The sequence below is a fragment of the Haemaphysalis longicornis genome, unplaced genomic scaffold, assembly GCF_048455015.1.
Source record: "Haemaphysalis longicornis isolate Haplotype H1 unplaced genomic scaffold, Haemaphysalis longicornis Haplotype H1 scaffold_10, whole genome shotgun sequence".
Taxonomy (NCBI): Eukaryota; Metazoa; Arthropoda; class Arachnida; order Ixodida; family Ixodidae; genus Haemaphysalis; species Haemaphysalis longicornis.
This window is the reverse complement of record NW_027526204.1, coordinates 104,991,302-105,005,391: the sequence shown is the minus strand read 5'-3', so window position 1 is coordinate 105,005,391 and position 14,090 is coordinate 104,991,302. Positions and strand designations below refer to the sequence as shown.

Genomic DNA, 14,090 nt, shown 5'->3' with positions numbered 1-14,090 from the left:
GGAGAGGTAGGTTAAGGTTGACCATTAACCCTGACCGATTTCTTATTTCTAGCCTGTACTCAATGTACAGCTGTACGTGCAGACAAGAGAGCATCGGATGTCGTCTGCTACGCGGGAATACCGCTTGTTTTCGGAGGCTAAAATTGTTTAGGCGATAAACAAAACGTGTACAGGACAGGGTGTAACACATTTCCCCGCGTTGGCCTCGCCATTTCCCAGGCCCCGCGACAAGGTCGGGCTGCTGCTCTTCTTGTAAACGACAGCGGCGGTGGCTGAATGAGTGTTCGCTCTTTGTCTTTTTCCCGGTGCACGCTTTCAAGGTTGCCGGCTGCGTACACGCGTTTAGCACCGGCTAATCGTATGCGCGGATCTCCATTCAGTCTCACTTGGATGGAACTCATGCAGGTCGAATGAACGGACCACATAGAACAAAGGAAGGGTCAAAGAAAGAAAGAAAATCCCCCCGTCGCCAATCGCAGGCGACTGTCGCGAGCAGGCTTGGCGGCTTAGCAGACGACAGTCAGTTTATGCCCGTGCACAGTGCCGCAGACGACAGTCTTAATTTGTAGGTATGCGTTGAGCGGCGTAGCAGACGACAGTGAGTTTATTCCCGTGCACAGTGCAGCAGACGACAGTCTAATTTGTAGGTATGCCTGGATAACTAGCTTAACCCGGGAAGCGGCCAGCACACCAGAGCTCCTGCAGGCATGATGTTTCTTTGTACGGATTTTGACTGGGCCATGAAGAGGTAAGCGTGTCCAATAAGTCGTGTAGGCTGGGTGAATTTCATCTACTTTTTCTCTCTGAACACTTTGGCAAGGATAAGTCAAAATGTAATTAAATGATAACGTTGAGGTCAGTTTTCGGCGGTTTGTCCTGAAAACAGAGTATAGTGACGAGATTTTCGAAGTTAACATCCTTTATGCGTCTGGTTTCCCATTGATCGTGCTTTCGGTACACCTGGCTTGCTATTGCAGAACAACGTCGCTGTGGGATTCGAACGCGAAGCCACTGAGCTCGAGATGGGCATCCGACATTCTGACCAAGCGCCACTCAATATAAACTGCAATTTGCATCGAGATACTGAGCATACAAACAAACAGAAAAAAGTTCCAAATTGAATGATAGTCCCCTCCCGAACCACTCAACAAAAAAAAAAAAAAAAGCTCGCTATGCTTTCTAGCGCGTACTTTTCGAAAAGTAGGCGCATGTATTCAACGGAAAAACTCTAGAATACGTAGCCTGTCGCGTAGCAACAATCGTCCATTATATTTTACAATAGGATTTCATTTGGGAAGAAAGGGGGAGGAGGGCCCGATAGACTTCACGGTCACAGCGAGGGAAGGGCAAAAACGATGTTTAATATCGCCGGCAGGCGTCTGAGAGTGCCCGTCATGGTGCGCATACCTTTACTACTGTAACGACCAAGAAAGCGTTGATAGTGTTGTGACTGATCTGAAGGAAAAAGTGCCCGAGAAGTTACGAAGTTGATGGTACGTGAAAGAGAAAAGCCCCTAATGGCGTTGTTCGCGCACTGTTATCAAAAGCTGATGGTCGAACCGTTTCGTTGTCAACCGGTAACCGTTATGTTCTTTTCGGTTCATCTCCGGTTCGGAGCCGACTCGACACACTGATATATATATATATATATATATATATATATATATATATATATTCTGGATACGCCACTGAGAATGACTAATGGGAAAGTGGAACCTGCAGCCCGTGAGCGCATGCCCTCGCTGACCCACGCGTGAATCTCTATCTCTTCCTGTTATGACGTCAGGAGATCGAAATTACCTGCTACGTCGTGGCGTCGCCGAGAAAACCCGGTATATGACGTCGAAAGTCAGCACGACCAAGAGAGCTTGCGATTCTGACGGAAACTGAGCCCATAGTATCGGCACCGCAGATAATAATGCCCGGTGCTGGCAGCGCCGAGAATGAGGCCATGTTTAGGCCATGTGCATGTTTAGAGCTACTTGTATTCTGCCTTACTTTTCATTTGTTCCCTGCCTTGTGTTCTGCAAAGATGTGCTCACAAAACTGGCTTTGTTGTTGAATTTGGGTCCATTTCTTTCGCTTTGTTTTAATTGTCGAATTAAAGGTAGGCATCAAATACTAAAACCTGGTTACTCGATCAAGCTGGATTTATCCCCGCGTGGATAAACCAAAATAAGGACAGAACGTTCATAATTATCCACACCATCGGGCGTTCATGGAGTTGGTTTAAATCCAACTAGCGAGACCCGCAGTGCTTGGCTTATAATTGGGCGCACTGCAGTGTCACCCGTCTACGGACTACGGAGACAAGAAAGAAACCCGGACAGAAGTCTTGAAGAGGAATCGCTGCAAAGCTTCGCCGTAAGAAAACTGAGCATTAGGGCGCCAATAAAACACTCTACAACACGTTTATACACTGAGCATTCGAAGCATTTCAGCAAAGATAATAAGTACTAGAAAGAGCACTATTTCCTCCAGTGGATATCGGCCCTACGTCTTTTGCCGGCAAATACAAATAGGCAGAAGGGCTATTTCTAGGTTTGGGTGCGCGCCATCCACTCATAATCGTCATCTTATCATCCTCACGATCACCAATATCATCATCGTTGTCGCTTAACCCAAGACCGCGAGTGAACGGGCTGTCACCTCGCAACTGAGACAAACTAGCAGCGGAACTATTCCCGTGATCCGGCGTATTCCATTATCATTATCCTCATCATCGTTTAGCTCGAGACCGCGAGCCCGGCGGCTGGCAGAACTTCATTGGCCGGAGTGTAGACGTACTGTGTTGCTGCTTTGCTCCAATTATCATCATCATCCAATTATCCAATCATCCACTTATCATCATCACGAGACCACGAGCGCGATGGTTGGCAGAATTTTATTGGTCGCTAGGGTGTACCTTCTGTGTTGCTTGCTTGTTCTCCAGGGGTAGTAACCCTATTCCACCCCTCTCTGGCGTTCGGTGCTGCGTCCGACCCTCCCCGCTTTCAGCTTGCCTTTTGCCGCAGCATCGTAGGTGCGAAGCTGTGAAGTCGAGGAGCCTGGGGACGCTATTCGCCGAGCATCATCACTATTTTGCCTTGTACCGTCTGTGGCTGCTGGCTTGTGAGACTACGCCACTCGCGATAACGGCCACTGGAAATGGGTCGTCGTGTTGCTGCTTCAGATATTCAGCGCCGGACGTCTCCTCGCGGCACGTTCACGATGCCTGGATCTCCGCCGTCGGCAGTAGTTACTGCGGGGCACATAACGTCGGTCAGCCCCCGAACCTCGACCTCGAACGTACTCCAGCCAGGGCCTCCTCCCGCCACGTCTTCGCTCGCGGAAGACTTCTTCGCGTGGCCCATCCTACAGACAAACTCCACCTGTACTTCCTACTTGCCGATGTCTCGGCCGGTCACTCCTCCACCGCCAGGTATCGCCACCGACTGCTCGTCTCTGCTTCGCTTCACCTGGAACCTTCAGCAGCCTGATGACCCTGGCCGTCCAGGAGACGCGGAGATGGCAGCGGCCCCACCGGCCGTGCCGATCCCTGCGTCCGCCGTTTCGCACAGAGATTCTACCGGCTATCAGGGCGCGCAGCATCAGCCACTGAACGACACTTGGCTCGCGGACTACACGACGAGCTCCAGCCCGCCTCATGATGTGTGGTCAAGCCAGCCGTCCTTGGTGCATGGCATCAACTTTCCGTGCTGTGACTGGGCGAGTGAAAATGACATAGTCCCGGTGCCCGCAAGCATGGGTCGTGAAAGCAACGCTTCGGGGCCGCATGCAGCGTCTATGGCCACCATGGTCCGTACCATCAAGGCCATCCGAGCCTCACCCATGACGCGTAGTTCCGGCACCGACGACGTGGTCAACGCGACAGTGAACGCCACAGCCCCAATACGCTCCTGCGCCACCCCGGGAAACAACATGGCCAGTGGCTGGTTCCATGCGGCACCGTATCGGAGAGGCTGGTTGAAGAATGATCAGGATACGGAGCCGCCCTTTCTACTCCCCGAGGACCAGGTGAGCATCGCCGCTGAAAGATCGAGTGGGCACATGAACGATGGCGGGCTCCTGTCAAGGTGGCAAGAGTCGGTTGAGGTAGGGCTTGCAGATCTTCGGCTGGAGGACTCTTCTGGTGGGCACCACCAAAGACACCACCCGGTACAGCTCCGCTCGTCGCCTCAAGCCCATACCGTTAGCCGTCACGCCTACCATTTCGACGCGGAAGCTTTCGTGTCCGATCGGGCATCGTGCGTGGTGTGCATGTCGGGGTTTGGTGCCGAGCAGCTGATGCACGCACTCCCGTGTAGCCAGTAGACTTCCTCGTCCGCTGCATCTACGAGTGGCTCAAGGAGAACCGCACGTGCCCCATTTGCCGATACGGCGCATTCGGGCCGGACGTAGATGTGAGCAGCTCGAAGGCCTCCTGATGCAGATGCGTAACAGGTTAGGTCATCCTGTGCTTCAAGGCCTGCTGTTGCTGATGGGCAATGTGTCGTGCGATCCAGAGCAAATTGACTGATTTAAAGCCGCAGCCCTACTGAAGGCTGCTTTAGTTGATGTTAATGCATTTGAGAGGTGACAATAGCACACCATTCTCGAATAAAATATGTCTAATATCGATGTCACTGGTAATTCTGATACCTATTGCGAATTTTATGGTATACGAGTATGCTGATTGCTGGAGTGGTGGAGACGTTTAAACGAGATAGAATTCAGTGGAGATGCCCTTCCCCTTCTCGTTCTTTGAAGCATGATATTATGAGAGGTTGGCAATAATACGGTGAATACCACTTTCAATTTCGTGACGCGCTCACATAAGATTGTTTACATGGATGCGACTGTTTCGCAATCATGATTTCTAGCACATCTGGCTAATAGGACGCACCGGCGTTTACTGTAGCGCATTGGTCACCTTTACATCAATGCGATGAACGAGAAAGCCAGTACGGTGCGCTACTATCAGATTCATATAAACCAGGGTGTCGAACCGGAACCGAACCGAACCGAAAATCGGAACTGAAACGGTATTTTTGCCTGAACTGAACCCGAATTCGAACCGTTATTTTTTGAGCACGCTGAACCCCAACCGGAACTGAACCGAAAAAAGAAATAACGGTTACTGGTTCATGGCGAGACGGTTCGACCCTTCGTTGTTGATATTGCACAGTCAATTCAATTCAGGCCTTTTTTTCTTTTATGTACCATCAACTTCGTACCCGCTAGCACTTTTTCCCCTCCAGACAATTGAATACTATATGTAATAACAGGGGAAATTAATGAGCACCAGTGTAGCAATGGTCTGGAGCTGCTGGAAGCGCGAGCGTAGCGCGAGATGACCAAACGAAATGTCATTCTCGGCAGCTTGCAGGAGATATAAAACGACTTTGCCCTTCCCTAGCTGCGACTTTATTGGAGCAATCAGGCGGCAGGAGGGCACCACTGCGCAAGGGCGAAAGTGTGCAATCTTTTTGCATTTCATAATTAGTTTAAAAGGTCCGACACCTGCAAATTGTTAATACTTGACAAGTGTGACCGCAGGAGCTGCTCAGTGGCTAAGCCGTTTGCTGCTGACCACAAGTGACCTCGATTTCCCTTCCCCACGACCGTTTTTCTGAAGTAGACGGAAATCGAGAACGTCGGTGTATCGAGATTTTGATCCACGTTTAATATCGCCAGCTGGTTAAAATTAGTCTGCCAGCCTGCAACATAAGCTGCGCCTCGGAGCAGAGATATAGCACGGGGCATCAAATGTGTAGGTTTTTTAAATATGTTTACACCGAAAACAACAAAAAAGGTGAATCACGTTGTTTTAAAATATTACGCAAAAAGTAAGTAAAACCGAATAAGTAAAAAAAAAAGCACCAAACGTGGATATTGCTATATACTTTTCTTTGTCCTGCCTTTCACAACCAAACCTGTTATCAATGCGAAGGAAGTGAGTTCCGTGGTCAGTTTTTGAGGATAGTACATTGGACAAGTTCCGTTTTTTACAGATACAAATAATAACAGATATGTCAGGGAAAACTGTTGAGGTGCGCACTTAATCCTTTGGCAAGAAATTGCAGCCCTCGGCCTTGTCTTGGAAGCAGAAACAGTAATAAACCAGATGACACGTACAGAAAGGCAGGCTGGTACCTCACACTGCCCAATTCACCCAGCGATCATCTTTTCTGCTTGTTCTGCAGTTTTGTCTCTTTCAGATCCGCTTTTTTTCGAAGCTGCACTTGTACTGATTCCGTAACTCGCTACATTACTTCTGCTGCTGCTCGTTCCGGAGGGGAGTACTGCTGTGGACAAATTAAAGAGCGTCCACCCAAAATAGTCCCATCTCATGCTCCACGCGTCAAATTTTCCTTTCATTTTGAAAGAGCACAATCTGTTAGAAGATTCCGCAATGTAGCACACGGAACGATGGCCGGGGGTCAGGCGGTACAATGACATACTGCTTGTAATGCACACATCCGGTAAAGCTATCCCAAAAGGAATTACAGTGGTCAGAGCAATAATGCAGCGACTGAGCGTTAACTAAAGCTTACTTTTAACAAAAGTGTGGCTAACACATTCGATAAGGTGACAGCTAACAAATTATTCCCGGTGACCAAATAATCTAATTCATTGGTAGTACTTATGTGCCTGTTGTAGGATTTTTCTCTTTTGTTACAAATATAAAAAATGTGCGCCATTGGTATTAAGCGCTGGTATTTGAACGCACGCAGGCCTAAATTTAATGCTTCAAGGTTAGCGTGATCGGCGATTCCATAGCGACGATTGAGATTTTAACAAAAAAGGAAATGGCAGAAAATATATGCAATCGTCATATCTGTTGACGGTGGCTTTATAAATTGTCGCTGGGGCAACATAAAGTCTGGGCGAGAAAGTAGGTGGTAAAATGGTCGCCACTTCGTCTGTTTTTCTAATATCTCGTGATTGTTTAAAGTTTGCCTTGCAACTCGCCACTGCCCTTGGGCAACAGCAGCATTTTGAATTTTTGTTTGCAGTTTGATTTGACTGTCGTTTTATACTACTAAATATATATTTTTTTAATTTCAGTGATAATTCATCTCATTGAACCGGTTCGCGAACCGGTTCAAGCTCCCGAACCGGTTCGGTACATGATTTTGTCGAACCGGAACTTAACTGGAACGAAATGATTTCGCCTGAACCAGAACCGTAACCGAACCTGCATTTTTTTCTGTTCGACACACTGATATAAACGCGTCTTATAGCGCAACTGAAGGCACTAAAGTGCTTGCGCTACACTGCAGATTGTGCCTGCTTGTGTTCTTTGCTTGTAGCTCTCTTTTAACAGAGAACCAATCATCAGTGGGCGATAGAAAAACAATGTTAGGGCACCAAGACCTGAGACACGGCAAACGGCGATGAAAAACTACGTCAAAGTAGACTTGGACACGCGCATACACCCGCACAAAAACATGTACAACATGACACACGCACACACTTGTTTAATCCCCGTAAAAAATATGAGTGCCATCAGGTGCCGCTGCATTGTATAAGTGGAATTTTAATCCCGCTCGTAGTTCACCACCCTCACGCAACGCTGAGCGGATGATGCCATGCTTGGAGTTGTGAGATGGTCATAATAGTAATGATGCTGATTAATAAGTACTAAAGATTCCCAGGGCTTCTTATGCCATCTCTAAGACGACACAAAGGGAAAAGCCTGAGTGGCCATGCATTAAAGACAATCACATTACTTTGTTTCACGTTATATTTTCGCGCATTCACGTCCGCCATCGCCAAATCTTTCTTCCTCTTACAGCGTACCTATTTAACCGGCAACTTTTATAATGACGTCCACACAAATACACTAAGTAATGCACATTTTGCCACTTTTATTAACCGGCTTAATAACTACCGGTGCTTTATTTTCGCGCCTTCGGCTTCGTTTTTACGCTTCCTTCATCTGCGGTGTGCTGGCGTAAGGGCGTATTTCCAAACGCTTCGCTGCACAGCGCCCCATGTGGCACGTCTATTCGCCTGATGCAGAATGTTAATTAAACGTGGTTATAGGCTGCGCGCCAAACCTAAAGCGAACCAAAACATACGAACTCGACATTGTGAACCAAAAAAAAAAAAAACAGGCAGAATTAAATTAGAAAAAAATTGCAAGAACAAAATTGAAAAATACCCCGCAGGGGCTCGAACCCAGGCCGTCAGCGCCAAAATCCTCAATTCTACCCTCGACAGAGTTTCATAAGGAAGTCAATAGAATAATGGAATAGCGCGTGCACTGACATCACACAACTCTTGAGGGCGCCGTGCAGCGAAGCATTTGGAAACACGCTGTGTGGCAGATGGCTTGGACGGCCACCTTTCACTACTCATTGATTCGGGGCGAAAAAACGCGAAACTGATCATGCTGCATATGTGAAACCTTCGCAGTTATCAACGCAGTTAGTTCCGCTCTTTGCGTGACTTTTTTTTTGCGCCAAAACAAAGACAATTCACATCAGTTCGGGCTTCGATACTCATGAGTGCAGCACATCCCCGCCTTTCAACGTTTCGGACAACCTACTGATAAAATGGGATAACAACAAGAGTTGAGGCGAAGAAAAACTAGTAGCGAAGCTCTTTCTATGATTGGGTGCGTTAATTATAGTCATCATCAACGTCATCATCATAATCACCTTCACCTTCGTCGTCGTCGCAGCTGAACCCGAGACCACAAGGACATTGGCTGTCGAAACTTGATTGGACCGTGCATGACTAAGACAAACCAGAGTTACTCTGAAGACAAAAACAGCACGATTTGGTGTATGCCAGTTCTATTATCGTAATACCATTATCATCATCACGAGACAAAGAGCGCGATGGTTGGCAGAATTTTATTGGTCGCTAGGGTGTGCCTGCTGGGTTGCTGCCTTGCTCGCCAGGGGCAGTAACCCTATTCCACCCCGCTCTGGCGTTCGGTGCTGCGTCCGGCCCTCCCCGCCTGCAGCTTGCCATTTGCCGCAGCATCGTAGGTGCGAAGCTGTGAAGTCAAGTAGCCTGGTGACGCTATTCGCTGAGCATCATCGCTATTTTGACTTGGACCGTCTGTGGCCGCTGGCTTGTGAGACTACGCCACTCGCGATACCGGCCACTGGAAATGGGTCGTCGTGTCGTTGCTTCAGATATTCAGCGCCGGACGTCTCCTCGCGGCACATTCACGATGCCTGAATCTCCGCCGTCGGCAGTAGTTACTGCGGGGCACATAACGTCGGGTAGGCCCCGAACCTCGACCTGGAACGTACTCCAGCCAGGGCCTCCTCCCGCCACGTCATCGCCCGCGGAAGACTTCGCGTGGCCCATCCTACAGACAAGGTCATACTTGCCAATGTCTCGGCCGGTCACCCCTCCACCGCCAGGTATCGCCACCGACTGCTCGTCTCTTCTTCGCTTCACCGTGGACCTTCGGCAGCCTGATCACCGTGGCCGTTCAGGATACGCGGAGATGGCAGCAGCCCCACCGGCCGTGCCAATCCCTGCGTCCGCCGTTTGGTACAGATTCTACCGGCTATCAGGGCGCGCAGCATCAGCCACTGAACGACGCTTGGCTCGTGGACTACACGACGAGCTCCAGCCGTCCTCATGGTGTGTGGTCAAGCCAGCCGTCCTTGGTGCATGGCATCAGCTTTCCGTTCTGTGACTGGGCGAGGGAGAATGACGGAGTCTCGGTGCCCGCAAGCACGGGTGGTGAAAGCAATGCTACGGGGCCCCATGCAGCGTCTATGGCCACCATGGTCGGGACCATTAAGGCCATCCGAGCCTCACCCATGACGCGTAGTTCCGGCACCGACGACGTGGTCAACGCGACAGTGAACGCCACAACGCCAACACGCTCCTGCGGCACCCCGGTAAACAACACTGCCAGTGGCTGGTTCCATGCGGCACCGTATCGGAGAGGCTGGTTGAAGAATTATCAGGATACGGAGCCGCCATTTATACACCCTGAGGACCAGGTGAGCATCGCCTCTGAAACATCGAGTGGGCACCAAAACGTTGGCGGGTTCCTGTCCCGGTGGCAAGAGTCGGTTGAGGAAAGGCTTGGAGATCTCCCGTTGAAGGACTCCGTTGGTGGGCACCACCAGAGACACCACCGGGTACAGCTCCGCTCGTCGCCTGAAGCCTATACCGTCAGCCGTCACGCCTACCATTTCGACGCGGAAGCTTTCGTGTCCGATCGGGCATCGTGCGTGGTGTGCATGTCGGGGTTTGGTGCCGAGCAGCTGATGCACGCACTCCCGTGTAGCCAGTAGACTTCCTCGTCCGCTGCATCTACGAGTGGCTCAAGGAGAACCGGACGTGCTCCATTTGCCGATACGGCGCATTCGGGCCGGACGTAGATGTGAGCAGCTCGAAGGCCTCCTGATGCAAATGCGCAACAGGTTAGGTCATCCTGTGCTTCAAGGCCTGCTGATGCTGATGGCCAATGTGTCGTGCGATCCGGAACAAATTGACCCATTTAAAGTCGCAGCCCTACTGAAGGCTGCTTAAGTTGATGTTAATGCATTTCAGAGGTAACAATGGCAAATCATTCTCGAATAAACTATGTCTAATATCGATGTCCCTGGTAATTATAATACCTATTGCGAATTTTATGGTATACGAGTATGCTGATTGCGGGAGTGGTGGATATGTTTAAACGGGATAGAATTTAGTAAAGATACCCTTCCCCTTCTCTTGCTTTGAAGCATATTATGAGAGGTTGGCAATAATACGGTGAATATCACTTTCAATTTCGTGGCGCGCTCACATAAGGTTGTTTACATGGATGCCACCGTTTCGCAATCACGATTCCTAGCGCATCTGGCTAATAGGACGCACCGGCGTTTACTGTAGCGCATTGGTCACCTTTACATGAATGCGATGAACGAGAAAGCCAGTGCGCTACTATCGCATTTATATAAACGCGTCTTATACTATGTGCAATTATATTAGCACATGCTTGAAGAAGGATACATATACGAGAGGTAGAAAAGGCATGGGAAGTGTGGGCGTGTTGGTTGGGACTCGTGGAAAAAAAAGCTGAACAAGACTTTATACGAAGGGGAAATTAAGACACCAAAGTGCTCGTGCTACACTGCAGATTGTGCCTGCTTGTTTCCTTGGCTTGTAGCCCTTTTTTAACAGATAACCAATCATCAGTGGGCGATAGGAAAACAATGTTACGGCACCAAGACCTCAGACACGACAAACTTCGATGCAAGAATACGTCAAAGTCGACTTGTACACGCGCATAAACATGCATACACATGCACACAAACAAGTACAACTTGACACGCACACACACTTGTTTGATCCCCGTAAAAGGTAGGAGTGCCAGTAGGTGCCACTGCATTGTATAAGCGTAATTTTAATCCCGCTCGTAGTTCGGCACCCTCACCATACCGCTGAGCGGATGCTTGGAGTTGTGAGATGGTCATAATAGTAATGATGATGATTAAGACGCATGACGACGTAAGTGCGAAAGATTCACAGGGTCTCTTATGCCATCTCTAATACCTCAAAGGGGAAAACCTTGAGTGGCGATGCATTAAAGACAATCACATGACTTTGTTTCATGTTATTTTTTTCCACATTCACGTCCACCAGCGACATGTCTTTCTTCGTCTTCCAGCGTGACTATTTAACCGGCCACTTTTTTAATGACGTCCACACAAATGCGCTAGTTCTTGCACATTTTCCCACTTTAATTAACCGGCTTCATTACCGCAGCTGCTTTATTATCACGCGTTCGGCTGCGTTTTTACGCTTCCTTCACCTGACGTGTGCTGGCGTAAGGACGTATTTCCAAACGCTTCGCTGCACAGCGCCCCACGTGACTTGTGTCTTCGCGCGAGGCAGAATGTTAATTAAACGTGGTTATAGTCTGCGCGCTGAACTTAAAGCGAACTAAAACATACTAACTCAACATTATGAACCATAACAACACGCAGAATTACCTTAGAAAAAAATTTCAATAAGAATGAATGAATGAAACAAATCTTTATTAAAACAACAGGTGCAGTTGTTAGGGCACCCGCCCTGTGGAGGGGATCCCTAGTCCGGGATCCCCTGGCTGCGGCTGGCTGCGCGGGCCCTTTGCACCAGGTCAAGCTGGAACGTAGGGTCCTTGCTGGTCAACCGCGCCGTCCACTGTTGTATAGAGGGGTTGGGGATTGGGTGCAGGTCCGGTGTCTTTTGGCACTCCCACACCTGATGGTATAGGGTACCGGGCGTTGGGCAGTAGTGGCAGGTGGCTGGAAAATACCCCGCCTGGGCTCGAACCCAGGCAATCAGCGCCCAAATCCTCGACTCTACCCTCGAGCTCAAAGAGTTTCATAAGGAGGTCATGGCATATTTTTTTCTTTATTACATGGGAGAATACACTTAGACGTTGCAGTACGAGGAATACAAGCAAACAAAAGAATGCACTGAAGTTATGAGAAGCACATATACATCAAAACTCAGGCAAACACACACAAGCGTTCAAAAGAAGGAACCAGTCAGGTGGTTGGTCAAGCGAACTATACACACTATGTACAAATGACACAGTTTCTCGGAAATATCACTTTGTTGATCTTGGTGGCTCAGCATGCCTATCACTTAAGCGGCATCGCCACAGACTGTACAAACCAAGCAACACAAACATGTCATAAGGCGGCTCACCAGGATAGTCGAATGGCAAAAATCGAATAGAGAAAGGCGTAATATCCATGTCTTTTCTGAGCGTTCGCTGTAAAATGCGTCAGAAAAAGACAGCATCTCTGCAGTCTACAAAGCAGTGATCAATTGTCTCTGGTCGAGTACAGAGCCGACAGTCTGTCGACCAAGCTATAAACAGACCCCGGTCTTTCATCCAAGTTTTAACAGGGAGCGTGCCGGTGTGTAATTTAAAGAAAAATGTTTTAACACCTGGCGGAACACACATTTTACACACTCTATTGAGGACATCCTGGTACGAACACGGTAGGTACGAAACACGATATAAAGGTGTGGGCAAAAGCCCAGAAACCAGGGCATCAAAAATAGACTCGCGCAAAGCAGTAAATATGTACTCAAGGCTAAACCGAAGCGAACAAGGCTGTAAGAAGCGAAACGTGTCAACCACTTCGTTGAGGAAACCTCGCGGGCTTCGGGCTGCGTCCACAGACAGCGAAGACACCACTATATAAGGGAGAAAATGTGCAAGATGTATTTGCAGTACAGCTTTCAAAAAAGGATGTTAAACATCTCGAAAGTAGAATAACACTCCCACCTCCCCTCGCGGCAATCCCTGTGTAGATGCGACGCATAGGGGTTCACGTTGCAGCGTTGGACAGCGGAGGAACGGCGCTGGAACGATGGAGCGGAGCGGCGCAGGCACCGTGTTTTATAGCGCGCATAACGGTGAGGGGACGCGCTGGCGCCAGTGCGTCTGCCGCGGCTATGACGCAACACAATCCACTTTAATCCAATCCAATCCAATCCAAGCCAAGCCAAGTCAAGCAAATCCAATCGAATCCAATCCAATGCCCCTCGCGAGAGAGTGTTCGCTATCGGAGAGGAGAGGGGGTGAGCGGCGGAGAGCGCAGCTGGCGCGGCGAGTAGAATGGGGGAGGGGCGGACGCCGACGACAACGCCGGATGCAGGGACAAGGCGGGTGAATGAGATGCGTTGCATCTAAAACGAGAAAGAAGCTGCCAAAGAAACAGATGAACAAGCCCAAGTCCCCCTCGCACAACCGGAAGAAAAAGGTTATCGTGACGCAGAGGCAGTGTCGCATGCAATGACGTTTTGCGGAGCAGCGACTATTGCTAGGTCATGGAATACTGCGCACAGTGACATCACACATCACTTGGGGGCAGTGTGTAGCGAAGCGCTAAGCCAGCCTCTATAGCGCTGTGCAGCGAGGCCCGAGGAGCGGCGCTAGTATTAAACATAGAGTGTCAAACATAGGTACGTTTGCTTCTCCTTAGTTTTTCTGGTAAGATGACTCGTCATCACACCGCTACAAAGGGGTTACCACTGTCAACAATCATCATCATCATTTAATGACACGCTGCGTGGCAGAGGGCGTGGACAGCCACTTTTCGCTGCTGATTGATTCGGGGTGAAAAAACGCGAAA

The 14,090-nt window shown here is 49.2% G+C and overlaps 1 protein-coding gene and 1 pseudogene across 1 annotated transcript in view; both read left to right on the top strand.

Annotated features, from left to right (window-relative positions):
* Window positions 1–498: 498 nt before the first annotated feature.
* Window positions 499–14,090, top strand: part of LOC144159033 (uncharacterized) — a 42,694-nt gene continuing 29,102 nt past the window's right edge. Inside the window, exon 1 of the mRNA XM_077690269.1 lies at window positions 499–748. The gene's annotated coding sequence lies outside the window, so the exon portion shown is untranslated. The remainder of the gene's footprint in view (window positions 749–14,090) is intronic.
* On the top strand, window positions 13,722–13,784 carry LOC144160175 (U4 spliceosomal RNA; annotated as a pseudogene).